Source organism: Trachypithecus francoisi, unplaced genomic scaffold (genome assembly GCF_009764315.1).
Source record: "Trachypithecus francoisi isolate TF-2019V2 unplaced genomic scaffold, Tfra_2.0 Contig01579, whole genome shotgun sequence".
NCBI classification, from domain to species: Eukaryota; Metazoa; Chordata; class Mammalia; order Primates; family Cercopithecidae; genus Trachypithecus; species Trachypithecus francoisi.
The window spans coordinates 31,144,998-31,151,395 of record NW_022681442.1 but is presented as its reverse complement, the minus strand read 5'-3'; positions in this window follow the sequence as shown (position 1 = coordinate 31,151,395).

The following is a 6,398-nucleotide window of genomic DNA, read 5'->3' as shown; positions in this document are numbered from 1 at the left end:
AGAAGGCCTAAGCTTGATATGGGGGCCACAACCTGGGCAAGAGAAATTTCCAGCAAAGCCTCTCATGTTATCTAGTGGCAGAAGCATCTGAACCAAATGGCTAGGAAGCTTGGTGAAGAGCCAGACCCAGTGAGGGTTGATTAATGGATCCATGTCAGCCTAGACTAGAGGGAAGTCTCCAGCAGTATGCCTTAGGACTCAGTCTGGGCCTGTGTCCTGTCTGACATTTTTATTGACAACTGACCGAAGCAGCAGGCTCATCAAGTTTGCAGGTGATAGAGCTAGGAGGGGCAGTTAATACTTTGCATGAAAGAGTCGGGATTCAAAACGATTTCAACAGGCTGGAACACTGGGCTGGAACCAACAAGATTAAACTTAACAGGGATAAATGTAGAGTCCTGCACTTAGGTTAAAACAAAATCAATGACATAAGTGCCGGGTGTGGGGGCTGGCCCAGCTTGACAGCAGTTCATGAAGAAAAGACCTGGGGGGTTTAGTTGACTACAAGCTCAATATGAGTCAGCTGTGTGATGTGACTGCTAAAATCCTAACACAGTCATGAATTGCATTAACCAAACGGAGCAGCCAGATCAAGGGAGGTGTTACTCCACTGCTTTCTGAGATGGTCAGGGCACTTCTGGAGCACTGGGTCCAATTCTGAGGTCTTTTCCCCTGCTAAGGTCAGTGACAGATGAGAATATTTTTTGACAGGAAGCCACCATGGCAGTGGGCCTGAGTACTGTCAGAAACTTGCCAGTAATTCTATGGTGCTGAAATTTCTGGAATGAAGGACAGGAGTCTATAATCTGAACCCAGGCCAAGACTATGTGGAGCATGTTTCTAGGATTTAGGCGAAAATTTGGGGTCTGCATTTCCTCCCTTCCTATGGCTGCCCAGAGGCATTGGCCTGTGACTCTCATCCCTGGCCTTACTGAGGTCAGGGAATAATTAGCGATTAGTTAGAAGGGGTCTAGGGTATAGGTCAGCCTGAGGTGGCGGCTATAAAACGAGTAATTGAGGTGGGAGGGAACCTGGAAATTTGGACCTCACGCACTAGTTCCCGCGCCTTCCCCTGGGATGTGCCGTCCCTGTTGCGGCCGCAGCGTGGCGCCCTTGCTCCACGCAGGGCTCCTGAGCCAATGGCGGGAGCGGAGTGCGCGGCGAGGCCGCAGTTGCGTTTCTCGCACTCTCCACTGCGGGGAGCCCGTGGGTCCCGCTCTGTAGGGGCGCTGCCGGTCCAGGTCTCCTGGGTGGCAAGAAGACGCCTGTGGTGTGGAAGAACCTCGCCCGTGGCCCAGGACGCGTAGAATTCAGATGTGGCTTCTGCTGGGACCACGTGTTCCGGCCTGAGTGACTTCGCACGTGGCCTCCTGTCTGCCCTGGCGTGGGGAGGGGGGCGGGGGCCGCTGCTTTTCTGACGCAAGGGTCTGTGGGGCCGCGGAAGAACCTGGGGCCCCCGACCCTCCACCTACTGGCCGTGGGCTGTCCGCAGCCCAGCTCGGCTTTGTCTCGAGTTCCTTCGCTGTTCAAAGCGGAGTGGCGGCCACGCTAGGGGATACTGGGGCGAGTGGTTGGGGGTCGGACGGGGCCCTGGGTCTGGACCGCGGTGGGCTCGCCGGAGGGGCTGCAGGCAGGGCGGGTTTCGGGTTCCACCGCCAGAATAATTCGGCAGTTCTGGATGGGGCCCAGGAATTTGTATTTGTAACCAGTTTCCCAGGTGAGTCTGAGGGCCATGGCCCTCGGTTTAGAGATGATGTCTCGTCCTCAGAGCCCGGGCGGGGGCTGCCGAGGACACGGGCTTGCTCTTAAGGCAGCTCTGGCCTGGGTGGCTGGAGGAGGCGGCCCGGGCTGGAATTGGGGCGCACCCTGGAAGCTCCAGATGGGCGTTGGAGACCTGGGGCGGGATGAACCGAGGACCGTCCAGGTGTGTGGGTGCTGCTCAGGAGCGGGGAGGTGCGCGTGTGGGTGGATGGCCGTATTGAGGGTGATGGATTGCTGCAGGGAGTGGACTCAGCCTACTGGGAGGAATGGGAGAAGGGAAAGAACTGGAGGGACGGCGGAGTCCATTAGCCTTTTCTTGCAGAGCTGGAGATGGAGGTTGGTTCTGTCCTGATGGGGACAGGAGGACGTGTAATTGAGGCTGCTATGCTCAGTGAAGCCCCATGGGGGCAGCCATGCTTTGCGGTTTGTGGTGAGGCATTGAGCCCCAGGATACTGACTATTCCCTTTTTTGGAGAAAGAGGGGAAGAGGATGCCCCTTAAGAGCTTCTAGGGGAACGTTTCAGCCTCCAGGGGGTTTAGGTGACGTGTGTGTCTGTGTGTGTTTGTGTGTGTAAGAAGGTTAGCATATTGGAGATTTTCAAGGGAGTTCGTCTCCAGGACACTTCCCTCACCCCTACATCCACACACAGTATCTTATGATCCTCCTGGTTTCTCTTGGGCCTCAACTCCCCAAAAGGGGGGCACGCTTGTCGGCAGCTCACGAACATATGGATGTCTGCTAACTGAAGACACTCTGAAGACCTTCCCAGGGGAACATTCTAGAAGGAACCCTTGAATTCCAAATCCTTGAATATTGGAGCTGGGAGAGAACTTACATACCGTCTGATGCCGTCTTTCCCAGCTTGGTTTTGGGGAGTAGACACCTTAAGTGAAGGCCTAGCTTCGTAAGCCTCTGAGGATCCCAGCGCCTGGTGTGGAGACAGAGACTCATGCATTGCCTAGAGAAGGGAGAGAGACAGCAGAGTCAAGCGATGATGGGTGGTGAGCTTTGATGGTGAACACCTGGGAGCTGAGAGGTGGGTAGGAGCCTACAAAAGAAGGCCCCTTGAAGGAGGGAAGCTAGAGCTGCATCTTTAAATGGGGAAAATTTATCTTCCCCCCCATTATGAATTTATGAAAATGAAGAAAAAATGTATTGGAGCCGGGTGTGGTTTCTCACACCTGTAATCCCAGCACTTTGGGAAGCCAAGGCAGGCAGATCACTTGTGACCTGGAGTTTGAAACCAGCCTGGCCAACATGATGAAACCCTGTCTGTACTAAAAATACAAAAATTAGCCAGGTGTGGTGATGCATACCTGTAATCCCAGCTACTTGGGAGGCTGAGGCACAAGAATTGCTTGAACCTGAGAGGTGGAGGTTGCAGTGAGCTGAGATTGCGCCACTGCACTCCAGCCTGGGCAACAGAGCAAGACTCTGTCTACAAAATACATATATGTGGGTGAAACACTGACATGTTGGTCTACAGGGGAGCAAAGCTACAGGAGCCTGAATTTCCTGAGGTTTGGAGGGCAGTGAAGAGATGAAGAGGACAGCTCTGACCATTGTTGGAGCACAGTGAATGCGTAGGGCAGAGGGGTCTGGTTGCAACAGGAAGTATCTGGCTACAACAGGTGGTATGAGGCTGGAACCCAGAGGAAAGAAACAGGGTTGGGCTCAGCTTCGTAGAGTTAGTGAGGATTGGGCAGATGAGAACACCCAAGGAGAAAAGGAGAGAAAAGAGGGTTTAGGGGGTAGGTGTGAACGTGCCCGAGAGGCATTTCTCAGGTAAGTAGGAGTGGAACTGAGGGCGGAGTTCAGTGAGAGGGAGGGAGGAAGAAGGACACAGGAGGGGTGGGAACCAGGGTCAGCTCTGAGGAGAAGTTTGAGTGCAGGAGACAGGAGTGAGGCCCTAGTGAAGGTCATCAGAGTTGGAGATGAAGAGGTCAGCAGAATGGTAGGGGTTAGAGGATGAGTTGGTAGAGAGGAAATGGGGGCAGAGCAAGTGTAAACAGCTATAGGTTATCCTTTTAGAACTACACAGTGGACTGGAGACAAGTTGGTATTTTGAAAAGAAAACTGCAGCAACGCTTTGTTAGCCAGGGGGAGAGGAGCAAATCTGTAGACAGAGGACATAGGAGCAGGGGGCCACGGGAGAAGGGAAGATGGAAGCTACCAGAGAGAGCAGACACTTGAAGGAGCTGAATTCCAGAAGGGGAAAGGGGCACAGCTGGGGGGAGGGAAGAGAAATGTAGCCTCAGAGAAATGGGGAGAAGGAAGGGAAGTCATGGGGTTCAACCTGGACCCAGGTTTTGATCTCCTAAAAGTAAGAATAAAGGTTGAGATTGGCTTCTTCAGGTAAGGGTGGCCAGGGTGAGGCTGGGCTGAGTGGACACAGAGGGAGGGTTGGAAGTGCTGTTGTGAAGAATTTGGGAGTCAAAGGAGCAATCTAGATGTGTTTTGTGCTGCCTGGTAGGGCTGAGGTGCAGCGCAGCTGGGCTGGGATTTGCCTTGGGCAAGGCTGATGCTGCATCTGGGGGCAGGATGGAGCAAGCAAGCCATGGTCTGCCCCGATTACAAATGACAGGCTCAGTACCAGGCTGAGGGGCCTAGGGGCCAGGACACGATGAGGACAGTGAGGGGCCTGCCTGGGGACGGGAGGGACAGCTGCCAGAGCCCGGCCTAGGAGGGCCCGATGGACGAGTGTGGACAGCCATGTGGTGTGTGGGGTCAAGAGCCTGAATCCTGGACTCAAGGGCCTGAGTTCAAATGCAAGGCATTGTCATTGTCATGATTTTTAAGTATCTGAGGTAGGCTCTGAGTGGAGGGAAGGACAGGAGGAGGTACAGAAAGGGAGTGCTTGCTTCATGCCAAGGAGCGTGCTATATTCACGAATCCTCTCTCAACCACCGTGAACTAGGTGCTGTTTTACCATTATACAAATGAGGAGATTGAGGTTCAGGAGGGGAAGTAACTTGGCCAAGGTCACATAGCCAGTTGTGACAGTTGATTTTCGAACGACTTTTTTTCTGTTGCTTTGATCACAGTCCCTTCTGAGAAGTGGCTCCAAAGTCTAGCTTTCTGCTATGCCTTTTCATCAGCTACTTCCTAGGTGGGCGACCTTGGGCAAGTTACTTAATTTCTCCCTCAATTTTCTCATCTGAAAAACAGGGTTATAGTAACACTATCTCATAGGTTTGTAATGATAATGAATGAATATATGTAGAGTATTTGAAACAGTATCTAGTACAAAGATAGTGCTGCTTAAGAGGGTGCTGCCATCTTTAGCATCCTCCTCCTCCTCCTCCTCCTCCTCCTCCTCCTCCTCCTGCTCATCATCATCACTCCTTACAGGCTCCAGCCAGAAGCTAAGGACTTAGAGGCAGGTGAAAGAAAGTCCTGAGGCATATTAGTCCTTTAGAGAAGGTCTCATGGGGAAAGGCAAGAGAGTAGCATCCAACCAGTGGTTCTCAAAAAGGGACATTTTTGCTGTAACAGTGGCCTGGAGGAGCTACTGACTTTTTTTGGGGGGGGGGGGGGAGGGTGGGGAGAGGGAGGAATAGGGTGGGGACAGCAGGGAGTTACTCACTTTTGGTGGTAGGAGCCAGGAGTGTTAAAAGTGGTCATTCATACCCAGTTGAGAATGTGGAGGAGAAGTTCAGCTGGAAAGGATGCTTGGGATTTAACTCCTCAGAAGAGTTGCAGCTTCAGCTATTGGAGCAGCTGGAAAAGGTATGGAAATGAGCTTGGAGGTCTGTGAGGGGTTGGGAAGAATCAGACTTAGGAGGGGACAAGGCTTCCTGGAAGGGAGGGTGGGGGTGAGGAAAGCTAAGGGATCTGGACAGTAAGCAGGGGCAATGGAGAGCCATGGGGTTCTGGATGAGGGACATGATGTATTTGGGGAGATTACTCATGCAGCCAGGGAAGAGATTGGGTTAGAGAGGGAGAAAGAGGGGGCCCATTTGGGGAGTGGGAACAAACCCTAAAGGCGGTAAAGGCACCTGGACTGGTCTGGGGTTTGGGGTTGGAGCGTGCAGATAAAAGGCCACACTGATGCACATTTGAAGGAAAACTCCAAGTGTGAAGACGAAGGAGTGGCGAGTGGGCTGGGCTGGCCCTAGCAGGTGTATGACCTGGGAGGGAATTCTGGGAGAGGTGGGCTAGTCGGGGACTCAAGGTGATCACAGTGAATTTCAGGTGATGCTGGGGAGTCTGGGTTAGAGATGCCAGCTGGAAGTTAGGACTGAAGTACCAATTTGGGAATCATTATTCCACATTTATTGAGTACCCCTGACACTCAATACACATATAAAATAGGGCCCCTTGGAGGGTCGTTCCTGTGGGGTTGCTAGTTGAATTTTAAGTCCTGCTTGTAGATGAATTTGTCATAGGAAAAAGCGGAGGGGTAAAGCCCTACAAACCTGCATCCTAAGCCTGGCTGGGCCCCTTCTGCATAGGGAGGGAGTGAGGAGAGAGCTGCTAGGAGAGTCAGCCAGAGGTTGGAGAACTAGGAGAGGGCATTGCCAGCGCTGCCAGATGCAGGGAAGAGGCCCAGGAGCTGGCAGAGTAGCAGAGTGGAAGCCAGGAACAGTGGAGCTGCTGAGGGTGAAGATGCCTCAGGGGCAGGAGGAATTTGGGA